The sequence below is a fragment of the Canis lupus genome, chromosome 15 (assembly GCF_048164855.1).
Source record: "Canis lupus baileyi chromosome 15, mCanLup2.hap1, whole genome shotgun sequence".
NCBI lineage: Eukaryota > Metazoa > Chordata > Mammalia > Carnivora > Canidae > Canis > Canis lupus.
Window position 1 is genome coordinate 13,172,849 of NC_132852.1, and position 20,212 is coordinate 13,193,060.

At 39.0% G+C, this 20,212-nt stretch overlaps 1 long non-coding RNA gene across 1 annotated transcript in view; it reads right to left on the reverse strand.

Moving 5' to 3' along the window:
- Window positions 1-3,701: 3,701 nt before the first annotated feature.
- LOC140604627 (uncharacterized) overlaps window positions 3,702-20,212 on the reverse strand; it is a 73,209-nt gene continuing 56,698 nt past the window's right edge. The window contains exon 3 of the long non-coding RNA XR_012007445.1: window positions 3,702-3,948. This is a non-coding gene — a long non-coding RNA (uncharacterized lncRNA). The remainder of the gene's footprint in view (window positions 3,949-20,212) is intronic.

The following is a 20,212-nucleotide window of genomic DNA, read 5'->3' on the forward strand; positions in this document are numbered from 1 at the left end:
ACTGTGTTGATGGATTTTGTAGTCTTTTTATGACAAGGCAGTGAGAAAAAACCTTTCTTTCCATGACTACTAAAGATAGCAGCAGGGTTAGATGACAGCGTTCCCCTAGCTATTTGTCTGTCACAGAGAACGGTAAATTGCAGCCTGTCTGAAGGTTGGTGTTTAGACACATTCTGAGATTAATGGTTTTGCATAGACACTTTGGACTCCAAGTGATTTTGAGATGAGCTCTATCAAAAATATCCTCTGGTCAAAACTAAGCCGAAGGGCTTTTTCAAGTTTAGTATTATGAGCTGTATGTAAATGAATTTTAGGGTTTTTTTTGGGGGGGGTGGCAAATAGGCTGCGCTAACATTGAAAATTATACAGCTCCCTTTATACCTTAAAATAATGTAAAACGATATTTAGCTAAACCCATAGTGACTGGCCTCATTAATGTCTTGCTTTGGTAAATCCAGACCAGAGAGTTATTTTATTCTTCTGCTGAACGTTTTCAACAAGCTTGTGCTTTTGTACTTAAAGAAGCAGATGTCCAAAGAAACTTCTGATATGATAAATGAACAATCACAAAGAAAAAGTTAGTTAAGTAGTATGAGTCACATGAGAAAACAATTCAGCTCTAAGAATGTGCTGACTCACTTATTTTCAATAACATCAGTTTATTTTTAGTGCTGCTCTATAATCTGATAAGTATTCCTACAGCTGGTGAATTTGAACATCTTAAAGGTGATGAACTGAATATTGAAATATGCAGAAGTCACACAAAGGAAAAAGTGCATAGTAGTTCATGCTTGCATTTTTTAGCAGTTCTGCTGACTACTTCTGTAAATTAATTTCTCTATATGGACCTATCATGAAACTCCTGAGAATAAGAGGTTTAAAGTAACAGATTTACAAAGAGTAATTTCTTTTCCCTTTGGTCTCAATGTTGGTTCAGGTAAAACACTTGGATAAAAATAAGTTTTAGCACTTAATATTTTAAGCACGTTAGTCATATGTTAAAATTAGGAATATTTCGCCAAGGCTCACTCTATTTATTTAATGCTACCAAAACATCAAAAATTGCATTTAGTAAAAGATTGAGGAGTTAAAATCCAATTTCGTGAAGAAGTTTTAACAAACAACTCTACGTACGAAATTTTTTCTCCTGGCAGGTAATTCATAAGAATCCTTGGACAAATAATTGCTGAACTCTTGTGAATAAGGTATTGTGTTAGACAAGGTCAGAGATGCGAGTATTAGACACGGTCCCTTACCCTCCTTAAGACCATCACAGAGTTAGTGGTGCGACGCTTACAACAAAGGAAAGATAAATGCCGGCAAGAAAGAAAACATTTGCTTTCCAACAAAGAGATGACCCTTCTGGTGGAACATCAGGGATGTTTGTTGGAGAAAAGCAGGAGAGTAAAGGAGCCATTCTTGGAGTTCAGAGGCAGAGGGGATGAAAACAGGAAAGGGAGAGGTAAAATCAAAATAAATACCTAAAACCACAGGCTTGGACCTGGGTTCAAATGCTGACTCTGATCTTGACCAGTCATACATGTTTCACCCTCCCTGTGGCCCCCGTTTCCTCACTCGTGTGATACCTGGCATGTTCGGCATTGTAAAAGTTAAGCAAGACGAAGTATCTAAAGCATTTCACATAGAGCCTGGCATAAGGTAAGTCTTCAGCAGATGTTAGCTATTGCCTGATGGTATTATTTAAAAAAAAAAAAAAAAAAAAAAAAAGTAGGCTAGCTAGATCCAATTGGGTAACAGTTTGGGGCAATGAGTCTAAAACCTAGTGGACAACACTGAAAGCCAGGCAAAGAAAGTCGGCTTCATCGAGTGACTATCAGGGACCCATTCAAAATTTGGGATTGGAGAGGAGATGTCAAGGGGGGTGGTACTTGGGAAAGGTAGTGACTGTGGCAGGTGCCGTGGCTTCCCGGAGGAGAGCCTGGGCTGGGGGAGAGGCTGTCAAGGGAACTCGGTGGGCCGTGGCCATAGGGCCCTGCAGTGCAGGTAGACCAGGGGGGTCTGGGAAAGCACGTAGCGTTTTGTTGATTTGGTGGGAGCCAACTCCCTAGATACACTTCAGCTCACGGGAGGCTTCCTCTGCAAGTTATGTGCAGGGCAGTCATTGCGGGAAGACAGGAGCAGGACCCAGATGGCCTATCTTCTTGGAGATGTGGGTTTGTAAAAAAGGGTGGGTGAGGAAATTTCTCTCCAACCTTCCTCCCTGATCACACATATCTGACCTCCCCCAAAGAAGATCAGAAGAAACCAAAGACTAAGGGAAGATTCTGCAGCTCAGAGGAGGATGAAGCACAGAACATACCTTCGCCCTTAACTCCCAACCATTTTTCTTACTGGTTCCTTCACTGCCAGACTGATAGGGAAGGTGGTCTTCCACTCTCGGCCAGGACTGCAGTTCCCAGCGACACACTAATGACAAATGGGACTTGGCAGCGAGCGCCAGGTCATTTTATGCCTTCTTCAGAAGGTATAGTCCTACATTTTCCATCATTTGTCAAGTCCCATTCTGAATGCCACATGTCCTCTGCTGAAACTAATATATATCCCCATGGGAAGAACACATCTGAAAAATGGGGAGAATAGTGCCCACATCACAGGTTGATCATCAGGTTTATCATAAGGAGCAAATGCTTTCAAACATTTTTTAAATTGGGAGGAAATTCACATCATATAAAAAGGAATCATTTGAAAGTGAATAATTTGGTGGCATTTAGGACGTTGGCAATGTGGTGCAACCACTGCTTCTATGTAGTTCTAAAACGTTTTCATTACCCCAAAAGAAACCTCTGTATCCATTAAGCCTAATCCCCATTGCACCTCCCCCACCTCCAGCAGCCAGCATCCGCTAATCTGTTTTCTGTCTTTATGGATTTAGCTCTTTTGAAAATTTCATATACATGCAATCACGCATTATATGGCCCTTGTGTATGGCTTCTTTTCCTTGGCATAATATTTCTGAACTTCAGCCACCTAATAAGATGTAAGGCTATTTTATTCTTTTTATGGCTAAATAATATTCCATTGAATGTATATACCACATTTTGTTTATCCATTCATCTGTTAATGAACATTCAGTTTGTTTCTACCATTTCGTCGTTGTGAATAATGCTGGTATGAACACGTGTGTATAAGCATTTGTTTCAGTCCCTGGTTTTTTAAAAAAAAGATTTCATGTATTTATTTGAGAGAGGGAGGGAGATAGCAAGAGAGAATATGCAGGGGAAGGAGAGAGAGAGGGAGAAGCAGACTCCCCACTGAATGGGAAACCCAATGTAGGGTTCAATCCCACAACCCAGGGATCATGACCTGAGCCCAAGCAGATGCTTAACCAGCTGAGCCACCCAGGTGCCCCCTTAGGACCTGTTTTTAAATTAGGGGTATATATCCAGGGGTGCAACTGTTGGGTCAAATGCTAATTCCATTTTTAACTTCTCAAGGAACATCCAGGGACACGGGGGTGACTCAGTGGTTAAGCATATACCTTTGGCTCAGGTCATGATCCTGGGGATCCTGTGATCAAGTCCCACATCAGGCTCCCTGCATGGAGCCTGCTTCTCCCCCTGCCTATGTCTCTGCTTCCAATTGTATGTCTCTCATAAATAAATAAGTAAAATCTTAAAACAAACAAACAAAAAAGGAACAGCCAAGCCAGTTGCCAAGGTGGCTTACATTTTATACTTCCACCACAATGCACAGGATTTCAGTTTCTCCACGTCCATGCCAACACTTTTTTTCCACTTTTTTGTATATCATAGCCCATAAAGTGAATGTACAGCGATTTCTCACTGTGGTTTTCATCTGCATGCATTTCCATAGCCAGTAACGATGTCGAACATCTCACACGTGCATTGTCCATTTAGATATCTCCTCTGGAAAAATAACTATTTGAGGCAACTCAGGTGTGCTTCGGTGTAAAGCGTACTCAGCATCCTGCAAAGAAAACAAGAAGCAGCCTATAAACAATAACCAGTAATAACAGGATCAATGCCAGGGACGACGACAACAACAATAAGATCTGGATTCTGGTCTGGCTTCTTCGTATCCCATTAGGAAATAAATGTAAGAATAAAGACTGAGAAAGTCTTGGCTATCTAGGGCTTTTTAAATGTTTGTTTCTTTTTTGCACGTGTTAAAATGAGGATTATGGTAAAAACACATGCTGGAATACAGAGGACGCACTAGCAGAGCCAGCCACATTTTTCAGTGGCACTTTGACATCCCCTCTGACGGGCCAAGGCTCTCCCAGGAGCGACTGTGGGTCTCTCTGCTGGGGGAGCCTCCTTATCTCCCATCTGCCCTTTCTGTCTTTCTTCTCTGTCCTCCATCCTCCCTTCACATCTGCAGCTTTTCAGATCTGAAGGCAGGACAGTAAGATTTCAGTGATGACAGTCTAACAGCATTCCATCTGGGAACCTTCAGAGATAGGCCCTTATCTGTTTGTCACTGAGTGATGCCCAGTTCAACCGCAGAAGTTGAGGCTGGCGTCTAGTGCAGGGGGCCACCTCACCGGCGCAGAGTCCCCACCGAGGGACCTGCTGATGGGGGGCTGCATCAGCCTCCAGAAGCTTATCCGTGGCCAGAAAGCAGGTTGGCCCCAACCCCCACCCAGGGCCCAGTGCATCCCCGGGAAGGCTACTCGTGTTTGCTGGGAGTTTGGTGATAAAGCCCCTATGACGTTACCATCAATGGTAACGTGCCCGACCAACGCTTTGAAGATACGACCCAAAGCAAAAATGAAAAAAGAATATTCCTGTCTATGTTAAATCCCAGGAGTTGCAAAGGATAGAGGAAACCCCTAGTGGGCTTTTAAGAGCTCTAAGTTACCTGGAGAAACTACTTCTGCCTCCTGAGATGGAGCTGACTCTCCGTTGCTGGAATATTGGTGATTTCTCCAAGGCCCTTCGAAGTGGTGAGAGTCCCTCACATGGCTTAGAGACTAAGCATTCCTGGTCTCTGCAGGCTAGGATGATTTTAATCTACTTACTTTTAAGTATGTTTTAATTATGTTTTAAAAGTTTGTGTTACTGCTAACTGACAGTCTGATTTCTCTATTTAGGACTGCTTTTTAGGGTTGTTTTTTTTTTTTCTTTTTTCCCTGTTCAGTTACATTGCCAATATTTTAGCTATGGTTATTTATACTGCATTAGTGGGCTGCCAGGAGAGGAATGAGCAGTTTCTGGAGCATCTTCTGCATCAAGCACCGTGCTAAGTATGTCATTCCTGAAATGATTCCTTGAGATGGGCGGCGACAGTATCAACCATTTACCCAGAAGTTGAGGGTCAGAGAGTTTCAGACTCCTGGTCCTGGTGGGAGGCAGAGCAGTGATTTGAATGTACCTCTATCTGACCCCAAAGCCTCTGTGCATCCCACCAAGCTCTCTACTGTAGAATAAAAACACCTTTTGAAAGGCCTTGGAGCTGAGAGTGAGCTGGGCAAAGACATCCATATTTCTTTTCACATAAAGGCCGTACTTGTGCAATGACTACAGAATTCTGAGTTTGAAAGTGGCAGTGGGGGCTCATTTCTCGAGAAGTGATAATAAAAGAATCTTTATCTTTTAACATTAAAAAAAATGCTTCCATGTCACGTTTCATTATCAATCCCATTTTTAAAAAACCTAGCTTGTTTCTACTAAGCAATAAAAGTCTTCTGGTCCCTAGGATGAGAATTATAGCAGTTACACTGTCTCCATGCAACTGATAAATGAACAAAAAATCAGGAAATATAATTTTTTTCCTTATTTGATGAAAACAGTTTCCAGTGTCAATCTCCAAAGAATATTTAATGAATTTGTGATTAAGAGTATAAGCTCTAGGGATCCCTGGATGGCGCAGCGGTTTAGCGCCTGCCTTTGGCCCAGGGTGCGATCCTGGAGACCTGGGATCAAATCCCACATCGGGCTCCCGGTGCATGGAGCCTGCTTCTCCCTCTGCCTGTGTCTCTGCCTCTCTCTCTCTCTCTCTCTGTGACTATCATAAATAATAAATAAAAAAATTTAAAAAAAAGAGTATAAGCTCTACTTTCCTTTTTATTCTAAGTTTTCCTAAAATATTTTGCAAATAGGTCTTTCCTACCCACACATCTGCTTAAAGATGTTGTAAATAAAAACACATTTCTGGCAATGCATTTTAATGAATCTTAGAAAATATTTGAGTACAAACGTATAAACGGGAAGAACTTTGGTAGTTAAAGATGAATAAAAGTATTAATGATTTAGATTAAAACTTGACGATATGCATTATCTATGAGTACAAACATTTAAAATGAACATTTTATAGTATACTGAAATCAGTGTTGTAAATCAACATAAATTAATAGGTGTTAGATTTTATACAAGCCCCCATATGGAAATTGGATTTAAAAATTAAAAGTATACGATAGAAAGAATGAAATAAATCACAAAGTGAAATAAAATACAGAATTAGAAAATCTCAATTTACAATCAGTGGAAGAACTTAAAAAAAAAAAAAAAAAAGAAGCTTCATGAGTGCAGTTAAAAGTAATAAAGCAGAGTAACTAGTTCCATGTCAGTGATGGACCTAGTAATAGGCAAAGTAAGAAATGGATTTAAAGACTTTTCAGAGATAACTTTGGAAAAAAAAATAATAAATGAGGCAGCAAAAGTATAATTTGTTTCATAGGGAGCTGAATATTCCAATTTCAGTTATGGCGTTGAAATATCAGCATTCCATCGCACAGTATTTTGATATTATATTACATTGTTTTGTATCATTAACATCATAAAATGAATTCAACCATTTTCAGTGCACTCCTTCCCCGGCCTTTATCGTGCTCTCTGTAATTGGAGGAGATTTGCAGGAAGGACATGATTAGAACCGAATTTCCAGGAATTCCTCCCAGCCCCTTTCTGCCATATATCACTAACACCTCCTTTTGGGGCCTCAATTTAAATGCATACCCCGAAAAAAATAATAATAAAAATAAAAATAAATAAATGCATACCCCGTATTTGTTTACTTGTCTAGTGTGCAAACCCTTCCTATGTAAGGTGTGCCAGCTGTGTTATATACCAGGTGAATATTAGTTATTTCTTAGTATTCCCAAAATCTCAGAAAAATATATACATGCGTGTGCACGCACACACACACACACACTTTACATGTAAGAGACAATCAAGTCATGACAGCCCTCCCTCTGCTCAGAAATCTTGAAAGGCCTCCTACCTCCCTACACACCCAACACAAGGGCTGCAGATGAAGGAGGAGTTTCTGCCCCTTAAGCTTCATGGTCAAGACAGCCTGTGAAACAGACCTTTGTGATGCAAGGCATTATAATACAGTGTGATATTTAGGATCACTGACATCAAACTGAGATGTCAGATGCCTTTCCCAGAGGTCGGATTGAAAGTGAATGCTAGCTAAGAGTTTGTGAAGGCAAGAAGGAAGCTGAGGATGTTGCTGGGCAGGGGCTTCAGACTATGTGGAGATAGAGGCCTGACATGCCCCCCTCTATCATGAGACTGTGAGAAACTCTGCAGGACTGAATCGCAGGGCGCAGGCCCTCATGGAAGACAGGCCACAGCTGTGGCAGAGACAAGCCACTGTGATTTGTTATACGCCTACCCCTTCCCCCTTGACTCTCAGTGCTTTAGGCACAGGCAAAGTATCTTCTTTGTTTCTGCATAACTCTACAGGCTCAGTTCATGCTTTGCAAATAGAAAGTTATTGAATTGAAGATTAAGAAGGCACGTATACACAGAATAAAGACATAGACGGAGAAAAGCACTTTAAAGCAGTGAAAGATGAGTCAGCCATATAGAAATCTAAGCTCCAAAGACAGAGAATTCTGGTTAATAAAATGTAGTGATAGAGAACCCGGCGATGGTTCTTGGAGGGGAAGGTGGGTGGAGCATGGGGGAACTAGGTGATAGGGCTTGAGGAGGGCACTTGTGATGAGCACCAGGTATTATATGTATTTTACACCTGAAACCAATATGACACTGTATGTTAACTAACTGGAACTTAAATGATAATGTACGAACAAATAAAATGTAACCAGTACTCAATTACTTTCTGAGAAATGATGCTTCCTTCTTCTTCCGAATTTCAGTAATGGTGGAATGCATCATCGGAAGGATAGACTCTGGTCACAGACTCAGATTCAGGAATGTCACAGCATAGTCTCATTCTGTGACTTGAGAGGACCTTGCTACTGCTTCTCTTCACCACCTCCTGAAGCCACTCTTTGTTCCTTAGAGACAGGTCCCCACCCATTGTTTTTGTTGGAAATGTTTGCTCTCTGCTTCTTCCAAGAACTTGAACCTAAGACCTCCTATTGCTTTCATTCCAGCCAGTAGTCTAGCTTCCTCTTGATGGTGAACCCAGAAACCTCAGGATCACCTTTCAAAGCCAGCTACTGGCAACTTCAATCGGGCGAAGCATTGGTCCCTTTTCCCCAAGAGGAAAAAAAAAAAAAAACCTCTGCAAATTTAAATTCACGAAGAGCATACTACTCAAAGAGTATTGCTATATTAATATAGTTAGCTGTTTTACTTTCAAAACATGTTCTCATTTTACCCAGTGCCTGACACATTACTTGGTACTAATACATCTACACTGAAGATCAGGGTTTCTGAGTTATTTCAGGAAAGGCTCCAGGCATCTTCAAATGTAAACAATTGTAATTATTCTAATACCTGGTTAGCCATCTTCTGGATCCTGCCTAGTTGTGAATATTTATTGCAGAATCAACGTGCATCTGGATCTTCTCTCTGTCCAGTCCCATTGTTCTAGACTTAAGCGAAGAACACCCTCGATGTCTCTTCTTAGTCATTTCTTTTTTTGGCCAATTATTATACTTCAGGACTTTTAAAATGTGGTTTTATGGCTACAGAGTCCTAAATCATATTCAAATGATTTTTGTGTGTGCGTGTGTTTGAAGCCAGAAGAACTAATGTTTGAGCCAGTATCAACACATTGCAGAAAAATTTTCTTATTCATTAGAAGCTCATTTTAGCAAAAATGATAGATAATATTATCACTGGCTGATTATCCATACACAGCTTGAAGACATTTCTTGCTCCCCAGTTGTTTTATTTCAATGTATTTCTTTCTATGAAGAAATTCTTTACTACTTAACTGCCTTTGGGATAATTTTCAACTACCAAGCTGATCAAGACCATCTAGGATCTGTGTGTGTATGTGTGTGTGTGTGTGTGTGTGTGTGTGTGTCTGTCTGTAGGCAGAGAGAAAGATGTTGACATACGGCTTTAATTATTTCCATTATTTCTCCTGGAAAACAATACCATAGACATTGTTCCTAAAATCAAGTAGCAGGCCTACATGAGTTGATGATCTGGCTATGCTTTCCAGTTGGGTGCGCAACTGTCAGTTGGTGCCGGCTAACAGAGTACTAGCTGGAGACACAAGAGATGTTTACTGCAAAGGGATGGGCACTGGACAGCATCCCTCTATGCTATCAGTTTTTCTTGGCTTAGACAAACGAAGTCTAGAAGCCAAACAAATTTCTAATTATTTATAATAGAAAAAAATTTATCTGCAACAAAGTTTAAAGAAATAGACACCCTTTTGTGGGTACACTCAGGTATCTTGCATAGCAAACTTCAAATTTATCAATTGCTGCTTGTTGTCTTAAGTATGTAATGAGGTCGATTTACATGTGCTTCTGGTTGGGGCTCTGCAGGGGGCCAGGAACTCTGTCAGGTGCTTTGCATATGTCACCTCATTTTGCCCTGTCTCATCTCCACAACAGCACTCTAAGAGAGATGTTGAGGGCTGAACTGTGGCCTTCCAAAAGTCATATGTTGAAGCTGTAACCTCTAAAAGTGACTGTGTTTGGAGATGGGGCCTTTGGGGAGGTAATGGAAGTTAAATCTCATGGGACTTGTGTCCTTATGAGAAGAAAGACACTGGAGATTTTTCTCCATATGCAGAGAAGAAAGGTGGCATGAGGATATAATGAGAAGATAGCCTTCTGCAAGCCAGGAAAGAAGGCCTCACCAGAAACCAGCTCTACTGGCACCCTGGTCTGGGACTTCTAACTTCCAGAGCTGTGAGAAAGTAAATTTCTGTTATTTAGACCACTCAGTATGTAGTATTTTTTTTTCTGGCAGTCCAAGTGGACTAATGCAATAAGTATCAGCCTCATTAGCAGGAGAGGAGACCAAAAAGCAGAGAAATTGAATAAACCACATGAGGTTAAAGAACCCAAATAGGGCGCTCTATGTGTCTGAAGTCAGAGCCTGCATTTTTTTCATCACACAGGCTTTCTGTATAAGCACTTAGTCTTGCCCCATCTAAATCCCTACTCCAGGGAGAAATTGGGGCTTTCAGCAGCTTTTTAGTCCATGCATTGTGGCTCAGGCATCATGAAGACGTAGGCTCCCTGTGGACGGACACAGCTCCACCATCCATCTCTTCACTCACAGTTGGCACAGAACACTTGAGGATCTTCTATTTTAACCCATTCACTATGCAGACAAAACAGGATAAAGTTAAGGTCACGGAAATTAGATCAGTGGCTATCTTTTTCTAACTAGGATGAGCTCTTTCCCAAAGTTTTTGGTACTCCGTAGCTCAGAAATGCTGTTATATGCATTTTTATAAAACACTAAAAATTAGTTATTAAGTCACCTGGCAGGATGCCAACTCTGTTACAGTCTGCTTTTGACACAAAATTCTGGCCTGAACTGCTCTTCAAGGGCCAAATCATTTTTCTTGAAACATAAAACACATGTGAGCGGATCACGACAGGCTTTACACATAGACATGGATCTATAACTCTTGCTCAGTGGGACCCAACATGGGATCCGCTACCTAGTTATGAAATAGTGCATCGACAGTAAGTTCAGCGTCCCGGGGAGGGGTTACAGAAGTACCCCAGTTCAGCAGGAGTGCAGATTAGCTGCCATTTATAATGTTTCCTTCCCTTGGAATCACATATCATTAAAAGTTATACTGAAATGCATTGTAGCCTATTTTTAACAGTCAGGCAAAGGGAGAAAACATCATATGAAGGATTCTAAATAATTTGGGAGAAAATGTACCACAAGCTTTAAAAACTTTCTTGGATGAATATTGTTTGTTTGAGAATGAATTAAAAAAAATCTAATGAAATGAGGGAGGCTGTTTGGCAAACTGAAAGTAGCTTAGAGCAGCCCCACCACCTCCTGCCCAGGCAAAGGAACTGAGACATACCCTCACCCACTGTAGAGTGTGTCTTCTGACTGACCAGAAGGGCTGGTGAAAGCACCTGAAACCTGCATAGCCCAGCAGTGCTTGAGCTGAAAGAAAGGAAGATAAAGCCACTAGTTTGCAAAGCAAATCAGTGGCCCTGTTTGACCAAGGAACATGGGGTGCAGGTCCACTCAAGTTAAAACAACAAAGAGCTTTACTAGTTTTAGAGCTATTGTTTTTCACTGTGCCTGGGCAGGGCATTTAAATCATAGCCCTGCTTCTTGCTAAATATAGCCCTCAGCCTGTTCAACTGGGGAACCTAACCCAAGCATATAGGAAGCTGCATAACCCACATAATAGTCCTACATACAGTGACACTTGAACAGAGAGCACAGCCTCTAACTTCCCCCAGCTGCAGAGCAAAACCAGTAGCCTCACCTGACCAGAGAATTTAGTGCACACTCTGGACTGATTCAGGTCCACAAACAATAAGTTGTACAGGCCTTGAGTCCCATCCTGCTGCCTTGCAAGGCAGGGAAGCTAATTCTTAGCCCCATTTAGTAGGGAATATAGTCCACAGCCCCATTCCTCTACTAAGCCTGACCAGAGGATCCAAGGAACCATGAAGCCCATCCTTCAGCCTCAGATAGGGAACCAAGCCAGGAATCCCATCCAACTGTTATCAACTAGTAGCATACCTCCATCTCTTCCTCAGAAATCAACACAGACCATACTCAAAAATAGACCATAATAGCAAGTCCCACCTGCCGAAGGGTATTACCAGCAGACATACCCAGAAGCCCAAACTAAGCTGACTGGTAAAGAACTGTCTCTATGCCAAGACAAATCTGTAAAGTCTGGAAGAAGAGCCCATTACTCAAATGCACAGATACCAGTGTAAGAAATCAAAGATCATGAAAAATCAGGTAAATATGACACCACCAAAGGAAACTAGTACGACTCCAAAAACCAACCATAAAGAAATGGAGACCTATGAACTGTCAGATAAAGAATTGGGAATAATCCTCTTAAAGAAAGTTAGTGAATTACCAGAAAACAGACAGATAACTCAATGAAATTAATGAAAAACAATGAGTTAAAATGTGAGAAGTTCAACAAGGAAATAGCAACCATTAAAAAAAAAAAAACAGAAATCAATGAGTTGAAAACATAAGAACTGAATTTTAAAATTCAACAGAGTTTCAAAGGTAGACTCAACCATGCAGAAGAACCTGGACATTAGAAATTACCTGGTTAGGGGGCACCTAGGTGGCTCAGTCAGTTAAATATCTACCTTCAGCTCAGTCATGATCCCAGAGTCCTAGGATTGAGCCCTGCATCAGGCTCCCTGCTCTGTGGAAAGTCTGCTTCTCCCTCCCCACTGCTCGTGCGCTCTCTCTCTCTCTCTCTCTCTTTCTCTCCCTCTCAAATAAATAAATAAAATATTTTAAAAAGAAGAAGAAGAAATTACCTGCTCAGAGGAGCAAAGATAGAAAAGAATGAAAAAGAGTGAAGAAAGCCTACTGGATTATGGGCCACAATGAAAAGAAAGAATATTCACATGATGGAATTCCAGATAAAGAAGATAATGGGACAGAAAGCATATTTAAAGCAATAATGGCTGAGAATTTCTTGAACCTGGGAAGAGAAATGGACATCCAATCTATGAGGCCCCAAAGACCTCAAATAGATTGACCCCAAATAGGACTACACTGAGATGTATTACAATTAAATTGTCAAAGGTCAAAGACAAAAAAAGAATTTTAATATCAGCAAGAGAAAAGAAAGAAGTTATATACAAGGGAACCCTCATAAGGCTACTGATGGATTTCTCAACAGAATCTTTTCAGGCCAAGAGAGAATGGGATGACATGTTCAAAATATTGGAAGAAAATAACTATCAACCAAGATTTCTATACCAGGATGAAGTTATCATTGAGAAACAAAAGAGGGATAAAGACTGTTTCAAACAAATAAAAGCTGAGGAAGTTCATTACCCCCAGACCTACCTTACAAGAAATGCTAAAGGGAGTTCTTTAAGGGGAAGTAAAAATGCTAATTAAATCATAAAAATGCAAAAAAGTAGCGTAAATCTTGCTGAAAATGGTAAATAGTCATAGTTAGATTCTGTAATATGGAAATAGTAGTGCATAACTCATGACTCTAATTTAAAAGGCTTTTTTAAAAAGATATAGCAAAAATTACCACAGCTACAATAATGTTATTAGTTACACAATATAAAAAATATGTATATTATAATAGCAGTAACCTAAAAAGACAAAGAAGAAGAAAAAGTATAAAATATAACAATTCTATTGAAGCTTATTTGTTACCAGCTAAAAATAGTTTGTACAAGTGTAGTATATTTATGTAAGCTTCATGGTAACTACAAGGAAAAACCTTGTGATAATTACACACACACACACACACACACACACACACAAAGAAAACACGATAAAGAAGTCAAAGCATACTGATACCAAAAGACATCAACACATACCAAAAAAGACAGGAGGATAAGAAATAATGGATTTACCAAACAATTAGAAAACAATTAACAAAATGGCAATAGCAAGTCATTATCTATCAGTAAATGCTTTAAACATAAAAGACTTAAATTCTCCAATCAAATTAGAGAATTTAATTGCATAAGAATTAAATAAGAATTGCATAGAATTGCATAATGAATAATAAGATTCAACATATGCTGCCTGCAAAAGATTCACTTTAGCTTTAAAGATACATGTAGACTGAGAGTGCAGGAATGGAAAAAGATATTTCAAGCAAATGATGATGAAAAGGAAAAAAAAAAAAAAAAGCAGGAGTAGCTCCACTTACATCATACCAAATACACTTTGAACTAAAAAATGGTAAAAGAGACAAAATCAATATACAATGGTAAAGTATCAATACATCAAGAAGATACAACAGTTGTAACATTTATGCATGCAGCATTGGAGCATCTAACTATATAAAGCAAAAATTAACATATTAAGTTTGAACTAAAAATGGTAAAAGAGACAAAATCAATATACAATGGTAAAGTAACAATACATCAAGAAGATAGAACAGTTGTAACATTTATGCATACAGCATTGGAGCATCTAACTATATAAAGCAAAAATTAACATATTAAAATTAAATTAAACAATCTGAGCCCAAAGTTAGCAGAAGAAAGCAAATAATAAAGATTAGAGCAGAAATAAGTGAAATAACAGAAAAACAATAGAAAGATTAACACAACTAAGACTTGGTTCTTTAAAAGATAAACAAAATTAGCAAACTCCTAGTTAGATGAAGGAAAAAGAGAAAGTATCCAAATCAATAAAACTATAAATGAAATAGGTGTTAAAATGGATATCACAGAAATGGAAAGGATCATTCATGCGTGATAAAAACTCTTAACAAATTAGGCATAGGAGGATAATATCTCAACATAATAAAGCTGAAATGACTGGCCCACAGCTACCATTGTATGGTGAAAGGTTCAAACTTTTCTCGAAGATTAGGAAGAAGGCAAGGATTCCCATTCTCACCACTCCTATACAACACAGTACTGGAAGTCCTAGCTAGAGCAGTTGGGCAAGAAAGAATAAAAAGTATCAGAATTAGAAAAGGAGGAGCAAATATTTCTCTATTTGGAGATGTCATGATATTATATATAGAAAATACTCAACACTCAACCAAAAAATTGTTAGGTATAATCAATGAATTCATTAAAGTTGCAAGATACAAAATTAACATGCAAAACTCAATAACATTTCTGTAGACTAAAAATGAAATTCCTGAAAAATATAGAAATAAATCTCATTTATAATAGCTTCAAAAACAATAAATACTTGGGATAAATTTAACTAAGGAGATGAAAGATCTCTACATTAAAAGTTGCAAGATATGGTTGAAAGAAATTGAAAAAGACATCAATAAAAGTATCCCATGTTCATGAAATTGGAAGAATTAATATTGTTAAAATTATTAATACTATCAAAAGCCACCTACAAATTCAATACAATCCCCATCAAGATTGCAGTGGTGTTTTTTTACAGAAGTAGAAAAAACAATACTAACATTTATATGAAACTTCGAAAGACCTCAAATAACTAAAGAAATTCTGAAAAAAGAGCAAAGCAGGAGGTCTCACACTTCCTGATTTCAAGGTACACTGTAAACCTATGGTCATCAAAACAGTATGGTACTGGCAAAAAAAAAAAAAAAAAAAAAAAAAAAAACAGACAATTAGACTAGTGGAGTAGAATCACTAGCCCAGAAATAAACCCAGTCATATATAGCCAACTAATATCTAAGGGGGCCAAGATTACTCAATGAAGGAAAGACAGTCTCTTCAACAAATGGTGCTGGAATAATTCTTTTACATTCACATGTAAAAGAATGAAACTGGGCCCCTATTTTACACTACTCACAACAGTTAACTCAAAATGGATTAAAGAATTAAATGTAAGAACTGAAAACATTAAACTCTTAGAAGAAAACATAAGAACAAAGTTCCTTGATTTGGATCTTGGTAATGATATTTTGGATATCACACCTAAAACCTCAGCAACAAAGTCAAAAATAAACAACTAGGACTACATCAAACTAAAAAGTTTCTGTTCAGCAAAAGAAACCATCAGAAAAGTGAAAAGGAAAAAAAAAGAAAGAAAGAAAAGTGAAAAGACCACCTGGGTGGCTCAGTTAGTTAAATGACTAACTCTTGATTTCAGCTCAGGTCATGATCTCAGAGTCCTAGGATTGAGCCCCATGTCGGGCTCTGTTAGCATGGAGTCTGCTTGCCCCTCTCCCTCTGCTCCTCCCCCTACTCACACACACACATTCTTTCTCTCTCTATCTCTAAAATAAATAAATCTTTTTTAAAAAGTGAAAAAGCAACCTACAGAATGGGAAAAATGCAAACCATACACTTGATAAGCGGTTAATAGGCAAAACATTTTTAAAAACCTCATAAAACTCAATAGCAAAAAACAACCCAATTAAAAAACCCCAATTTAAAAATGGGCAAAGGACCTAAGTAGACATTTCTCCAAAGAAGACAGATATATAAAAGACCAACAGGTACATGAAGAGATGTTCAACATCGTTAGTCATTAGGAAGATGCAAATTAAAACCACAATGTGATATTACCTCACATCTGTTAGAATGGTCATTATCAAAAACATAAGAAATGACAAATACTGGCATGGATGTGTGTGGTAGGTAGGATTATAAATTGGTACAGTTAGTATGGAAAACATTATGGAGAGTCTTCAAAAAATTAGAAATAGAGCTACCATATGATCCAGCAATTCTACCCCAAGAACTTCACACAAACAGGTAACAAAAACACTAATTCAAATAAAGATCTGCACCCCCATATACACAGCAACATTATTTGCAACCTAAATGATGTAAATGTCTGGTTGATGAATAAACGCATAAAGAAGTTGTGGTATATAGGGGAGCCTGGGTGGCTCAGTCGGGTAGGCATACTACTCTTGATTTCAGCTCAGGTCATGATCTCAGGGTTGTGAGATGGAGCCCCCATCAGGCTCCTTGCTCAGCAGAGTCTGCTTGGATTCTTTCTCTCTCTCTCTCTCTCCCTCTGCCCCTGCCCCACACTCTTGTCTCTAGAATAAATATTTTTTTTAAGAAGTGAGATATATATTTCATATATATGGTACAATATTATTCAGCCATAAAAATGAAGAAATCCTACCGTTTCTGACAAAATGGATGGATCTCAAGGTCATTATACTATGCGAAATAAGTCAGATAGAGAAGGGCAAATACTATACGATGTCACTTATATGTGGAATCTAAAACAGGAAAAAAATAAAAAATAAAAAAATAAAAGAGGAAAAACAAACTACTCGTAGAAAAAGAGATCAGACTTGTAATTGCCAGAAATGGAGGATGTTGGTTGGGGGAATTGAAGGAAGGGAGTCAAAAGGTGTAAGTTTCCAGTTACAAAATAAATAAGTGCTAGGGATATAATGTACGACAGCTAACACTGCCATACACTATATAGGAGAGTGAAGAGAGTAAATCCTGAGAGTTTTCATCAGAAAAACAACTTCCTCCTTTTATTATTTTCAACTTTTTTTTTTCCTTTTTATTTTATCTATATGAGAGGACGGATGTTCGCAGAACCTACTGTGGTCATTTCACAATACACAGAAATCAAGCCATCATGCTATATGCCTTAAACTTACACAGTGATTACTTATGCAGTCCATTATTTCTTAGGGAAGCTGGAAAAAGTAAATTTAAAAAACAAAACAAAACCAAAAATCCCTGTACTGGAAAGCATGAATGAAGTTGTTGTGGTTCTTTGTGCAAGAAGAGATCGATAGAAACTATAATATTAGAGGATGGAGAGAGTGCTCAGAAATCCCCAGCATCTACAAGTGAGGGAAGTAGATCTTCAGAAAGCTTCAGAAAGAAGAACAGTCAGTAGATACGAGTTTAGGGCAGAAAGGGAGAGGTCAATGTGTTGGCTCCATTCCAAAAACTTTGTGACAAAGACTTTGTCACACTTCCTGTCCAGATTATTATGGTGCACTAAAGCCACAAGTCCCAGTGCCCACAGGGGTTATGTTACAAGATTAAATGGGGCCTGCTCCGGCCAGCTCCACACCCACTGCCGAGCTCCCATTCATTGCTGCCATGCAAGAATGCAGGCCCAGGGTTACTAGACGCTTGGTTATTTTAAGAAACCATACAAATCTTGATTTTCATGTAAAACATCCTTTCATAAATGTGTAAGCTATTTTTTAAATGCCATGTGGTTCAAGAAAGACCTATCTGTAGGTGAAATTTCCTCTCAGATCTCTAATATCTTTTGTCCTCCCCTGTGGTCTCCTTGATTCCCTCCCGATTCAGGTCATCAGATTCTAAAAATCTATTCCCTTCCTTCATATCAGTGCCCTGGACAAGAGTCCCCTTATTGCCTTTATTGTGATTTTTAAATGTTTCAGCCTTATACTCAGGACTCTCTCTCTAGTTCCCCTAGCCTCCTTCAATGAAGTTTTTTCACCATGCATTTTGCAATGGGAATCTGGGATCCCAATTGGACATTATATGTATTCCCTCCCCACCCAGTGAGATCCACGCATTACTGCATTCTCACCTTAGTTCTTAGTGTATCCTCTTTTTCCTTCTTATTTATAATCAACTCCCTATAGATCATCTGATCCTTCAAGACCTCATTCAGACCCCTGAGCTCCCTTTCCTGATTATGCTCTTCCTCTTCAATTACTCTCACATGAAACTTCCAACATAGCTCTTCTCAGCCTGTATGTCATACTGTTTTTGGTGTTTTACGGCTGTCTCTCCCACTCAGCCTGGAGATTTTAACTCAGCATAAGCAAACCTCTTCTGTAAAGACCCAAACAGTAAATGTTTTATTTCATTTTGTGAGCCATGTGATTTCTGTTGCACCTACCCAGCCCTGCCATTGTGGTTGGAAAGCAGCCATAGACAAGATGTACATAGGTGTGACTATGTTCCCATAAAAGCTTTATTTATTTATTGGTTGATTGATTGATTGATTGATTGATTGAAAGAAAGAAAAGAAAAGAAAGAAAGAAAGAAAGAAAGAAAGAAGAAAGAAAGAGAAAGAAAGAAAATTAGCTTTGGCCTGAGGTCCACACTTTGCCAACCCCTAATCTACATGGGCCTTGGTCTTGTTGTTATGTAATAGTTAATGTTTGTTAGAGAGTGAATCCTTCAAAACTCAATTCAAGTTTACTTCTTTTGTAATCTTTCCTTGCCACTCAAGGACACAGCAATATTCTTCACTTCTGAACCTCTACAAGTACTTGTTATCCAGATACTTCATGTGACTGTCACGATCGCTGTATGATAGTCACTTAATGCTGCTATGATGAGTGAGGGTTGATCTATATTATTTCTAGGGTCCTTTGTTCTAAAATTCTGAGTCAATCCATCATCTTGTACTGCCACCTACTTGTGTATTTTTGTCTTTTTCTTTCCCTCACATGAATTATAAGCTTCTAGAGAATAAGACCTTACCCAATTTTTCTTAGGTTTGCTAAAATGCCTAATATGGTGCTCTTGTCACTGTTCATTCATTTATTCATTCAACACATATTTTTAGATCAGTATGGTATGTGGTACAGACACAAAAATAAGCAGATTGGAAAGAGTCCATGTTGCCATCGAAGTCAGTCTATTGAACTAATGATTGTATGATCATAACTAAGATGAATGCTCTGAAATGAAGTGCCTGGTTTTATAACAATATTTCATAAAGAAACTGAACGAATCCTGGAGTAGAGGCAGAATAAAGAGCAGGGAAGTCTTCCCTGGGGAAGGAATGCGTGAGTCAGGGCTCACTTATTCAGACAGTATCTAGTCAGTGCCGATTATGTGCCAGACACTATGCTCGGAAGTTGGAATATAGTATTGATCTAAACAGACAGAAGTTCCTGCCTTCTTAGAGCTTGTTTTCTAATGGGGGCTGAAGAATGAGTAGAGATAGGATAGAGGGGGAAGAATGTTTGAAAAATATCTCAGAAGGAAGGAACAGACATGAACAAAGATTCTGGGTGGGAGGGGACATGGCACATCCCAGGAACTGCTCGGCAGCACAGCTGTAACTCAGAAAGACCCAGCTACGGAGGTAGACAGAGGCTGGTGAGGCGAGGTCCCATAGGTAATATTACCATCTAATTTATTCTATAAAACAGAACACTCTTGAGAGTAACGGAGGCATTCTTAATCATCACAACAAGCAAAAACTGGTATGGTTCCAGCCAACTGGGAGGTATCAATATCCTACTCTTGGTCTCATAAAGATCTTTACATGACCACAACATTTTTTTCTTAAAAGATCACTTGATTCCTGTGGGTTACTGATCTGAGGAGGAGCTGTATCACTGTGGGGAGGCCAGTTGCTATGTCATTACAGAAACCCAAGCAATAGGTGAGTGTGGCTAGAGCAAGGCAGTGAGCAGCGGTGGGAATGGAGAGGAATCAATAGTGTAGGTATTTTGGAGGCAAGTTTAGCCAGACTGGGCT